The following is a 10,533-nucleotide window of genomic DNA, read 5'->3' as shown; positions in this document are numbered from 1 at the left end:
GCGCCACCTAAAGAGGAAGCAAACATCAAGGAGGCTACGAAGATCTGGATATCAACACAGACACCCCAACTAAGGAAGAGAGCGTTCAAGCCATCAAATCCTTAAAAAATGGGCAAGCTCCTGGCAAGGAAAACTTGAATGCAGAATTGTTCAAGGTGAATCCTAAATTAGCAGCATCTATCCTGGCCCCTCTATTCACATCGGTCTGGGAAAGGGAAAAAGTGCCAGATGAGTGGACCAATGGGGTTATAGTGAAGATACCAAAGAAAGGAGCTCTCAGTGATTGTAATAATATCACACTTTTATCTGTGCCAAGCGAAGTATTGCGTAAGATCATAGTCCAGCGTCTATCAGAGGCAGTTGATAGCATTCTCAGAAAAGAGCAAACTGGTTTTTTGGAAAGGACATGGATGCACAGACCAGATCTTCACTCTACAAAACATAATAGAAGAGCGCTTAGAATGGCAACGGCAACTCTACATAAAGTTCATAGACTTTTTGAGAAGGTTTTTGATAGCATTCACAGGACCAGCCGATGGCGCATTCTGCAGGCATATGAAATTCCTTTCCATATAATCAACGTCATCAAAAGCTTCTATTTCAACTTTATATGCAGTGTTGATCACAGTGTGCTCAGTGTTGAATTCAAAACAGGAGTACGTCAGGGGTGTGTCATGTCTGCAATCCTCTTTAACAGTGCCATCGACTGGGTGGCGATGTACAACAGAAGACATGCCAAGAGGCATTAAATGGACACTCTTCTCATCCCTTGAAGACCTGGACTTCACAGATGATGTCACTCTCCTATCACATACCCAACACCATGTACAAGAAAAAACAACTCAACTCAACATATTCAGCCAGAAAATTGGACTGAAAATCAACTGCAATAAGGCAATCATGATCTTTAATATTGCCTCACCATTACCAGTATGGATAGAGGATTATGTTCTCACCAATATAGAAACATTCACATACTTGAGCAACACCATCAGCCAGGATGGTGGAACAAGCCAGGACATCCGGAACAAAATCAATAAACCCAGGAACACCTTCAGGAGCTTAAATGCAGTCTGGAAATCATCAAAATACAACACCAAAACCAAACTCAAGATTTATCAGAGCTACGTACTTTCAACACTACTTTATAGTGCAGAATGCTGGGGAATGAGAAAGTATGACAGGTCCAAACTGTCTTCATTCCATACAACTTACCTCAGAAAAATCCTCTGTATCTTTTGGCCCAGAACAATCTCCAACCAAGATCTTTTGACATAGTGCAATCAAGAGGATCTGAGTACCATCATTGCCTGGAGGCATTGGAGATGGATCGGTCATGAGCTTCAGATGGAAACTGATTCCATCACCAGAGTAGCAATAAGATGGACACCTGAAGGCAAGCGAAAACGAGTCCACCCAAAAACAATATGGCGAAGAGCTGTGGAAGCTGCGCTGAAAAACCTGGGGCACAGCTGGGGAACCATTGAAAGACTTTCCAGAAACAGACAGGAGTGGAAGAGTTTCATCGCTGCCCTAAACACTGAAATGACAAAGCAAGGAGGGGGGATTGGCTGAGAACTGTCAATCAGGAGGCAGGGTCACAGGCAGTATCCTGCTCTCTGGTTGGTCAGAAGGAGGCAGGCTAGGCTGGCCTTAGCTGTACACAGACCCGCTTCACCTTAGGTACAATGGCAGCTCGGTGGGGTTGTGATGCTGTGGGCCCGTGTTAGGACGGGGGGGGGGACCCAACACAGGCTGGCTAGGCTACGGTGCCTCCGCAGGGACATGGGCAGTGCAGCTGTCAAAGCCTCCCTGCCAGGCTGCCCGAGGTCCAAGCCAGGCTTCCAAGCTGTAGAACACAGCTGGCTGGAGCCCGACCGTGCCCAGGCCGGCCCATGAGGGTGGTGGCGCCTTGCCCCTTGGACGGGACACAGCGGAGTTAGCGCAACCTGCAGCTGCTGCACACTGAGGCATCTGCCCTGGAACAGGGGCAGGATTCCCAGCGCGGCAGCCGCATCTGCACGATCAGGGACTGGGGCTGTGCTTGGGAGAGCATCACAGCAGCCGGGGGAGGCTTGGTGCCGCTCGCTGCGCTCCCTACGCGGCTGCCAATGTTCTGAGGAGTGGCCTGCGTCAAGAGCAGGCCTGTCCTCCCCCACAGAGAGCCCCCATAACTGGTCCTGGCCCCATGTTCCCCTACTGAACCAGCCATGGGCCCCCCAGTCCTGCAGAGCCAACCATGGGCATCCCGGTCCCACTTTCGCTGCTAAGCCACTGCTGGGCCCTGCAGACCTGTCTCGGCCCCACTGTCTGCCATTGATGGGTCCAGTGGACCTGGTCCCAGTCCCATCTTCCCCAATTGAGCCAGCTGTGGTCTGAACATACCCAGGCTACGGCCCCATCTTCCCCCACGTAGCCATCAATGGGCCTTGCAGAGTGGGGCCCAGCCACCTGTTTCCCTGCCAAGCCAGAGATGGGTCCTGCAGACCAGGCTCTGACCCCATTTTCATCCACAAAGCCATCAATGGGCCCCACATACCCAGATCCAGTCCTGCCTTCCCCCACCATATTATTGATGAGCCCCATGTACCTAGGCCCAGTCCTGCTTTTCCCCACCAAGCCATCAGTGGGCCCTGCAAACCTGGCCCTGGCCCAGCTTTCCCCTGCCGAACCATCCATGGGCCATGCAGACACAGACCTGGCCCTGCTTTCCCCTGCCAAGCGATCAATGGGCCCCAGACACTCACACCCAGTCCTGCCTTCCCTCACCAAGCAATCAATGGGCCCCACATACCCAAACCCAGTCCTACTTTCCCACGTCAAGCCATTGATAGGAGTGGTCCTGCTTTGAGCAGGGGGTTGGACTAGATGATCTCCTGAGGTCCCTTCCAACCCTGAGATTCTATGATTCTATGCTCTCTCCCACATGCAGGGCAGAGACCAAACCAAGGGTGGCTCCTTGTTCAGAGGGGTAACCTGAAGGGAAAGACAGGCTGAGAGCTGGAGAACGAGAGTGACAAAACCCAAGACTTTCAATGTCTTGGGAAGACTTACAGATTTCCCAGGACAGCTACTTAAAAAAAATGGACAATCCTGGACAGATTGCAATCCTAACTCTGATTGAGCTAGCATGTAAAAAGAGCAGTGTAGCTGTGGCAGGTCAAGTTAGCTGCCCCACGTACATACCCAAGGTTTTAGACGGGATTGTACTTGAGGCGGCTAACCAGACCCCTGCCCGTGCAGCTGCAGCTACGCTGCTTGGCACACACCTTCCTCTGCTGCCTCCAAGGGATCTGATATGACTAGCAGCTCTTCTACCTCCGTATGAAGGGTCTCCCGCAAGACCTCTATGAGCTGCCAGTCTTTTACTACGACTGGGAAGCTAGTCTCAGTGACCAGGTCTGCGGTGGCCACCAACGGGGAGGACCTCCTTACGGAGCCATTGATACACAACCCCCATCTCGGTGTGCAGGTGGTGGAGTCTCCCTGGGTGCACTGGAGGTTAGTCCTGACTGGTATCATCAGGATTGAAGATCCAGGAGACTACAACTGGAGGGACTGGGTGGACCTCCGGGCGCTCAGCCGGCACATGGGGCTCTCCACCCCTTGCATCCCCCAGTGTATACTCCAGGAGGTGAGGGCAGCCTTACTACCTGCCTCTCGTGCTTTTCTCGAGCGGGCCCTGCGGGAGGGTGCTCTCTGTCCACCCCTCACTTCTGGCCCTCTAGACCTCACCATCAGGCCCCTGTGTCACGAGGCCTCCCTGCTGCATCACCTGAGCAGGCTGCATGACCTGTGAACTGCATCCAGGAAACAGCTGCTCCACACCCATCACTTCCTCACCCTCATGTCTCACCCCCACACCCGGGACCTCCTACCATCCACGGAGGGTGAGGAACACCGGTGGGCCAGTTTGTATTCCATCTTTGTCCCGCTGCCAGCCCAGGATATTAGTTGGCAGCTCATTCATAGAGCCCTGAGCACAGGCATGGTTCACCACCGCCCCTGACACCTGCTCCTTCTGTGTTGAGTGGGAGATCCTGGCCAACATCTACCTTGAGTGTGCCAGATTGCAGCCCCTTTTCTGGCTCCTCCAGAACCTCCTCCTCACATTCTAGCCATACTTTCCCCCTCATCTCCTGATATATGCATGCCCCACCTGTGGCCAGGGCCGTCCTTAGGATTTATGAGGCCCCTTGCAGTATTATTAAACTGGTGCCCCTATGCTCCACTGAAGGCGGTCCCCAGCTGGTGACGCTGACCCCAGTGTGTCGAGGGGTCACAGCCACCCTGCCTGCGGGCCCCCAGAACCCTCCCCCCCATTGCTGACACACCCCGAGCTTTGTACACAGCAGATGCTGTGGCAGTGACTCAAGACAGGCTTTGCGCTGTTACATGGAGGCTGGATCTTGCCAGAGCCCATGGCCTTCCTGCAGCCCCTAGCCACGCCTGGCTCACCATGAGCATTTTGACAGGAAGTACCAAGTAGTAGTAACAACAATAATACAAGTGTGTGCATGACAGAGTGAGTGTGTGACAGAGAGAGAAACTGTGTGTGTGTGTGACAGTGTGTGTTGGGGTGCGTGTCAGACACACACACACACACACACACACACAGAGTCTCAATCTGTATTGGGGAACTTGTGTCACTTTAAGTCCCCGCACTTCCTCCTTCCACCCCCACTGACTCACATGCAAGTTTCGCTCTGCCTGTCCCCAGCTGCCCCCGGAGACCAAGTGGCGCAGGCAGGGTCCAGGGAGGAACTCCACTCCGGGTCTGTGCTGCTCTGGGCTCCCTGTGTCTGGGTTGGATCCAGCCGGAGGCTGAAGAGTGAGGGTGGGAGGGAAGATTAGGGTCGGGGAGAAGCTCTCTGGCCCAGCGCGGGAGAGGGGCCAGAGAAGAGATGATTCCAGCAAAGGTGGTGCCCCAAATTTTTGGGTGCCCTATGCTACCGCATATGCTGTGTATGCCTAGGGACAGCCCTGCCTGTGGCCCCATGAAGTCACGAGACCTCCTCACATCAACCTCCTCCTGGCGTTGGCCAAGGTGGCCGTCCACCATACCAGGAGGAGGAAGCTAGACATGAAGGTGCTCTGTGACTATGGGGCCTATTTCTGACTGTCCCTCTAGTCACGTGTCCAGGCAGAGTTCCTCTGGGCTGCATCCACTGCCTCCCTGGATGCCTTTGAGGAGCAGTGGGTGCTGTCTAGCGTTCTCTGCCTGGTGTCCCCCCTTTGGACCCTTGCTTTTGACTCTGTGACCCTCACTCCTGTGACCTTCACTCCTTGATTTTTCATTTGTTGTCCCCCACATTCAGCTGAGACCTGGGTCTGGTAGCTCCTCCCCTTAGGCTAGGAGGAGGGGCTGTTGATTGTGGGTGGGCTTCCCCCAGAGCTTCAGTAGATGCAGCTGCATTGCTATTTTTACCATGAACTAGGGTGGGTATCAGAGTAGCAGCCGTGTTAGTCTGTATTCGCAAAAAGAAAAGGAGTACTCGTGGCACCTTAGAGACTAACAAATTTATTAGAGCATAAGCTTTCGTGAGCTACAGCTCACTTCATCCGATGCATTTGCCCCTCTGTTTTTTCCACCAAATGCATCCAATGAAGTGAGCTGTAGCTCATGAAAGCTTATGCTCTAATAAATTTGTTAGTCTCTAAGGTGCCACAAGTACTCCTTTTCTTTTAGGGTGGGTATGTCTACTTCAGCTGGAGATTACACCTCCAGCTCCCATATAGACGTACCCAATCACTCTGTGCAGTAATCCAATCACTCTGCAGCTCCAATTTTATTTCACACTGTAGCTGCTCTCACTTAAACTAGATTAACTCCAGAGGAGTTAGCTCAAGCAAAGGCATAGGCTCAGAGAGCTCATATATAAGCAGAGGGATGCTGAGTAGGAGGAGGAGAGTGGAAAGTGAGAGACTGAAGGAGCTCAGTTTATGTAATTTATCAAAGGTAAGGGTGACTTGATCACAGTCTATAAGCACATCCAGGGGGATATTTCTGACAGAGGAGGGCAGACTGAAATGCAATAGCTGGGAGCTAAAGCTATCCAAATTCATGCTAGAAATAAAATGCAAATATCTAATAGGGAGGTGAATTACTAACTAACCCCAGGATGGGGTGGATTCTCTATCACTTGGAGTCTTTTAACCAATGACTAGATGTCAAAGATAAACAGAAGTGATGATAAATGACTGCATGGAGTTCACTGGCCTGTGCTAGGCAGGTCAGACTAAATAATCATTATGGTTGCTTTTGGCCTTAAAATCGATGGCTATGAATGGTCAGCCCCAGGGGTTCAAAAATCATGAGTCAGGCTCCCAAGAAACCAAGAAATTAAAAAAAAAAAAAAGAATGTTTGGGAGCTCTTGTGTTTTAGCTTTTTGCATTTTTCAGTTTTTCTCTGCAACCACGAGGGCTAGAAACTGACTAAAAAAAAAGCTATAATTTTCACAGAATAACGACTCCAGAAGCTTGTTCTTATTAATGGATCACAAATTGACTGTATGACTTTGAGGAAAGGTTGAAAGAATTGGGCATGTTTAGTCTAGAGAGGACTGAGGGGGGACATGACAACAGTCTTCAAATATGTAAACATTTATAAAGAGGACAGTGTCATCTATTCTACATGAGTGCCACGGGTAGGACAAGAAGGAAGTGGGTTAATCTGCAGCAAGGGAGATTAAGATTAACTAGAAGGGAAAACATTCTAGCTTTAATGCCTATCACCACCCATCACTGCAAAACTACTGTAATACCATGTCCAGTTCAGGTTCCAACAATTCAAGGATATTGATTGATTGGAAAGGGTTCAAAGAAGAACCACAAGAATGATTAAAGGTTTAGAAAACATGCCTTATAGTGATACACTCAAGGCATGAATTTTTAAGAGAGAAAATATTAACAGTTTACCAAGGGTTGTGGTGGATTTTCCATCACTGATGATTTTTAAATCAAGATTGGATGTTTTTCTAAAAGCTCTTCTGGAGGAATTATTTCAGGGAACTTATATGGCTTGTGTTAAACAAGAGGTCAGACTAGATGATCATAATGGTCCCTTCTGGCCTTAGAATCTATGAAATTTTAAGAAAAATATTCTAGCCTTGACAAGGTAGGATGGAAAGAGCTGTAAAGCCAGTCTATGAGCAAATTCCTTTGGACCTTAGACTAAATACTGAAAAGAGCAGCTGCATCTTCAGTCATCACAGGAAAAACTTTTGTGGGAACACAGATGGAGAACCCATAATAAATCCCAGCTGTACGCTAGACTGACACACATCTGTTATAATACACAGCGCCTGAAACGGGACACTAGGATGGAAAATGGGTATACTGGAGCGGGTTTTATTTCATATGGAGAGACACTGCAATACAACAGGAAATAGAGTATTAAAAGCAAATTTTAAAAAATGGGACTAAAATCTAAGTATCCAACAGGAACTAAAATCCTGGGATGGAGTCTGGCCAGAACAGACTAAAAGAGGGAACAAATGCTAGGGAGCTGCCCATGGGACTGAAATGGCCTGCATTCTGTCTCCCATTGTCTATGTAGACAGCCTGTCCATACGAGGTTGAAAGAATGCATAAGTTAGACCCCCTTAGACTTGCCTTATTACAGGTTCCTTAGCTCTTGTGGCAAGTGGGATCATCTCCCGGATCTTGCAACAGGCGAGGCTGGGGCGGGCAGCCGCCGCTGGCAGCGTGAAGAAGTCTAACTCCTGGGGAGGGTTTCTAGTCTTTGGCATTGTACACTCAGTAATTTCTCCCCCTATTAAGTGTCTTGCTGGCCCCATGCTGTTTACTGCACTATTGGGAGCTTGCTCAGGAAACAGACACGTTGGCCCGCCCCATGTTCAGGGTTTCTGTGCTTGGTGGGTTCTCGGGTGCGCTATGAGGTTGGAGCTCCAGCTGAAGCTCTTCCCGCAGTCACTGCATTGGTAGGGGCGCTCCCCCGTGTGGATGCGCCGGTGCTGGGCGAGGTTGGAGCTCTGGGTGAAGCTCTTCCCGCAGTCAGAGCACTTGTAGGGGCGCTCACCCGTGTGGGTGCCCTGGTGCCGGAAGAGGTGGGAGCTCCGGCTGAAGCTCTTCTTACCGTCAGTGAAGCTGGAGCATTTCTCCTTGGATTGGAGCCCTCTCCCCTAGGGCGGGGATCTGCCCGGCGGCTGCTGCTCCCTGTCATTTTCCCCCAGCAACTCCGACCTGCCAGGACTCTCTCAGCCCACTTCCCTGGAGATGTTCCCTTTGGGTCTACCCCCTTTCTCAGGACCTCCTTGCAGAGGGCTCTCCGCCTCCTTCTCATTCATGATCATAGGCTGTGAGTTAAATGGGCCCGTGGTGCCCGGGCTCCAGCAATATTCAGAGCCCAGGGGCTCAGATCCACCAATGTTCGGTGCCGGGTCTCTCCCCCGGCCCCGCCTGCCACCCCCCTGCAGCTCCCCCGCGTGTCCCCCGGCCTCCCCTTGCTGCCCGGGCTCCCCGGGAGTGGAGCGTCTCTGTCTCTCCCCTGCAGCTCCATGCTGCCTCCCTGCATCAACTGCCGCCACAGGGTCCTAGTGCCCCCAACTCCACTGCCAGGGCTGCCCTTCCCCCTGAGACACTTTCATTTTCCAACGGGACCCTCCACTAGCACAGGGGGCCCCTCTGCCCACAGTCACCGCTCCTGCCCCATGCTGGACAAGGGCCAGCCCCACCCTCCACTCCCAGTGAAGCTACAGTGCGGGGCAGCAGCAGGGGAGGAGGTGCACATGTGATGCCCCCCCCCCGCGGCACCTACCGCAGGGGAGGCGAGGGGGCTTCCAGTACCTGCGAGTGGCCCTAGGAGCACGTGCAATGGCAGTGGTGCTAGGTGAGTGTGGTGCAGGGGGAAAGTGGGGGGGCCCTCCCCTGGAGCTCACTGCGGCCTGCAGGGAGAGGTCTGGGGAGAATCCTCCTCTTTGGCCCTTGCCCTGGGACAGCCTGTCTGCACCCCAAACCCCACATCCCCAGCCCTGACCCACCCCAGAGCCCTCACCCCCTGCACCCCAAACCTCTACCCCAGCCCTGAGCCCCTCCCACACTCCAAACACCTCATCCCCAGCCCTCTGCCTGAGCCCCCCCACACCTCAAACCCCTCATCACCAGCCCCACCCCAGAGCCCTCACATTTTTACATTATTTTAAAAAATATACAGTAACTCCTCGCTTAATATTGTTGTTCTGTTCCTGAAAAATGCTATTTTAAGTGAAATGATGTTAAGTGAACTCAATTTCCCCATAAGAATTAATGTAAATGGGGGGCTAGGTTCCAGGGATTTTTTTTTTTTTGCCAGACGAAAGACTATATTTTATATATATACATAGTATAAGTTTTAAACAAACAATTTAATACTGTACACAGCAATGATGATTGTGAAGCTTGGTTGAGGTGGTGAAGTCAGAGGGTGGGATATTTTCCAGGGAATGCCTTACTGCTAAATGATGAACTAGCATTTGGCTGAGCCCCCCAGGGTTAACACATCGTTGTTAATGCAGCCTCACTCTATAAGGCAGCAGGAATGGAGGGGGGAAGACAGCATGCAGAGAGATAGAGACAGAGACACACACCCTGTGTTTGAGACAGACTTTGAGACAGCAGCTGCTGTCAGCAAGCTCCCTTCATTCTGAGCCCTGCCGTGTCCCCCCCTGCTCTGTGGAGATGGGGGGGCAGGAACAGGGGAGGGGGATACCCTGATGACAACACCCCTCTTCCCCCTCCCCACCTGCACATAGGGTGACCAGACAGCAAGGGTGAAAAATCAGGACAGGGGTGGGGTGTTATAGGAGCCTATATATGAAAAAGACCCAAAAATCAGGACTGTCCCTATAAAATAGGGACATCTGGTCATCCTACCTGCACAGCAAGCAGGAGGCTCCCGGAGCAGCTCCAAGGCAAAGGGCAGGAGCAGCACAGGGCAGTGTGGGGAGGGACAGCTGAACTGCCCAGCAATTGATAGCCTTCTGGGCAGCAGCCGCACAGGGAACTTAGGGGAGCTGATGCGGGGGCTGTCGGCCCACCCTGGTCCCCACCAGCTAGCTCCAACAGGCCGCTCTTTCTGCAAGCAGTGGACAAAGCAGGAGGCTGCCAAACAATACTGTAAGGGAGCATTGGGCAACTTTAAACGAGCATGTTCTCTAATTCAGAGGTTCTCAAACTGTGGTCTGTGGACCACCAGTGGTCCATGAGCTCCATTCAGTCAGTCCACGGATAATTCCCTCTAAGGTGCACTCCTGGATGACCGCACATGAGAGAATGAAGGGCCACCCACCTAATTAGTGGAGCTGCGCAGGCATGGCTCCTCTAATTAGGTGCCTAGACCTTCGACAAGATGCACATGTAAGGGGAGGTGGTGGCCTTGGGGGGAATATGGGGTAGGTAGGAGGGGGCAGTGGTTTGAGAAGGGGGAGGGGAGGAATTTGGGATGCGCAGGGCTACGGTGGCCAGAGAAAGAGGCTCCAGGGCTGCGGCTGCTGGGGAGAGACCCCCTTCCTTCCCAGCTTCAGCTCTGTGGC

This window comes from Dermochelys coriacea, chromosome 20 (assembly GCF_009764565.3).
Source record: "Dermochelys coriacea isolate rDerCor1 chromosome 20, rDerCor1.pri.v4, whole genome shotgun sequence".
NCBI classification, from domain to species: domain Eukaryota; kingdom Metazoa; phylum Chordata; order Testudines; family Dermochelyidae; genus Dermochelys; species Dermochelys coriacea.
This window is presented reverse-complemented; position numbering follows the sequence as displayed.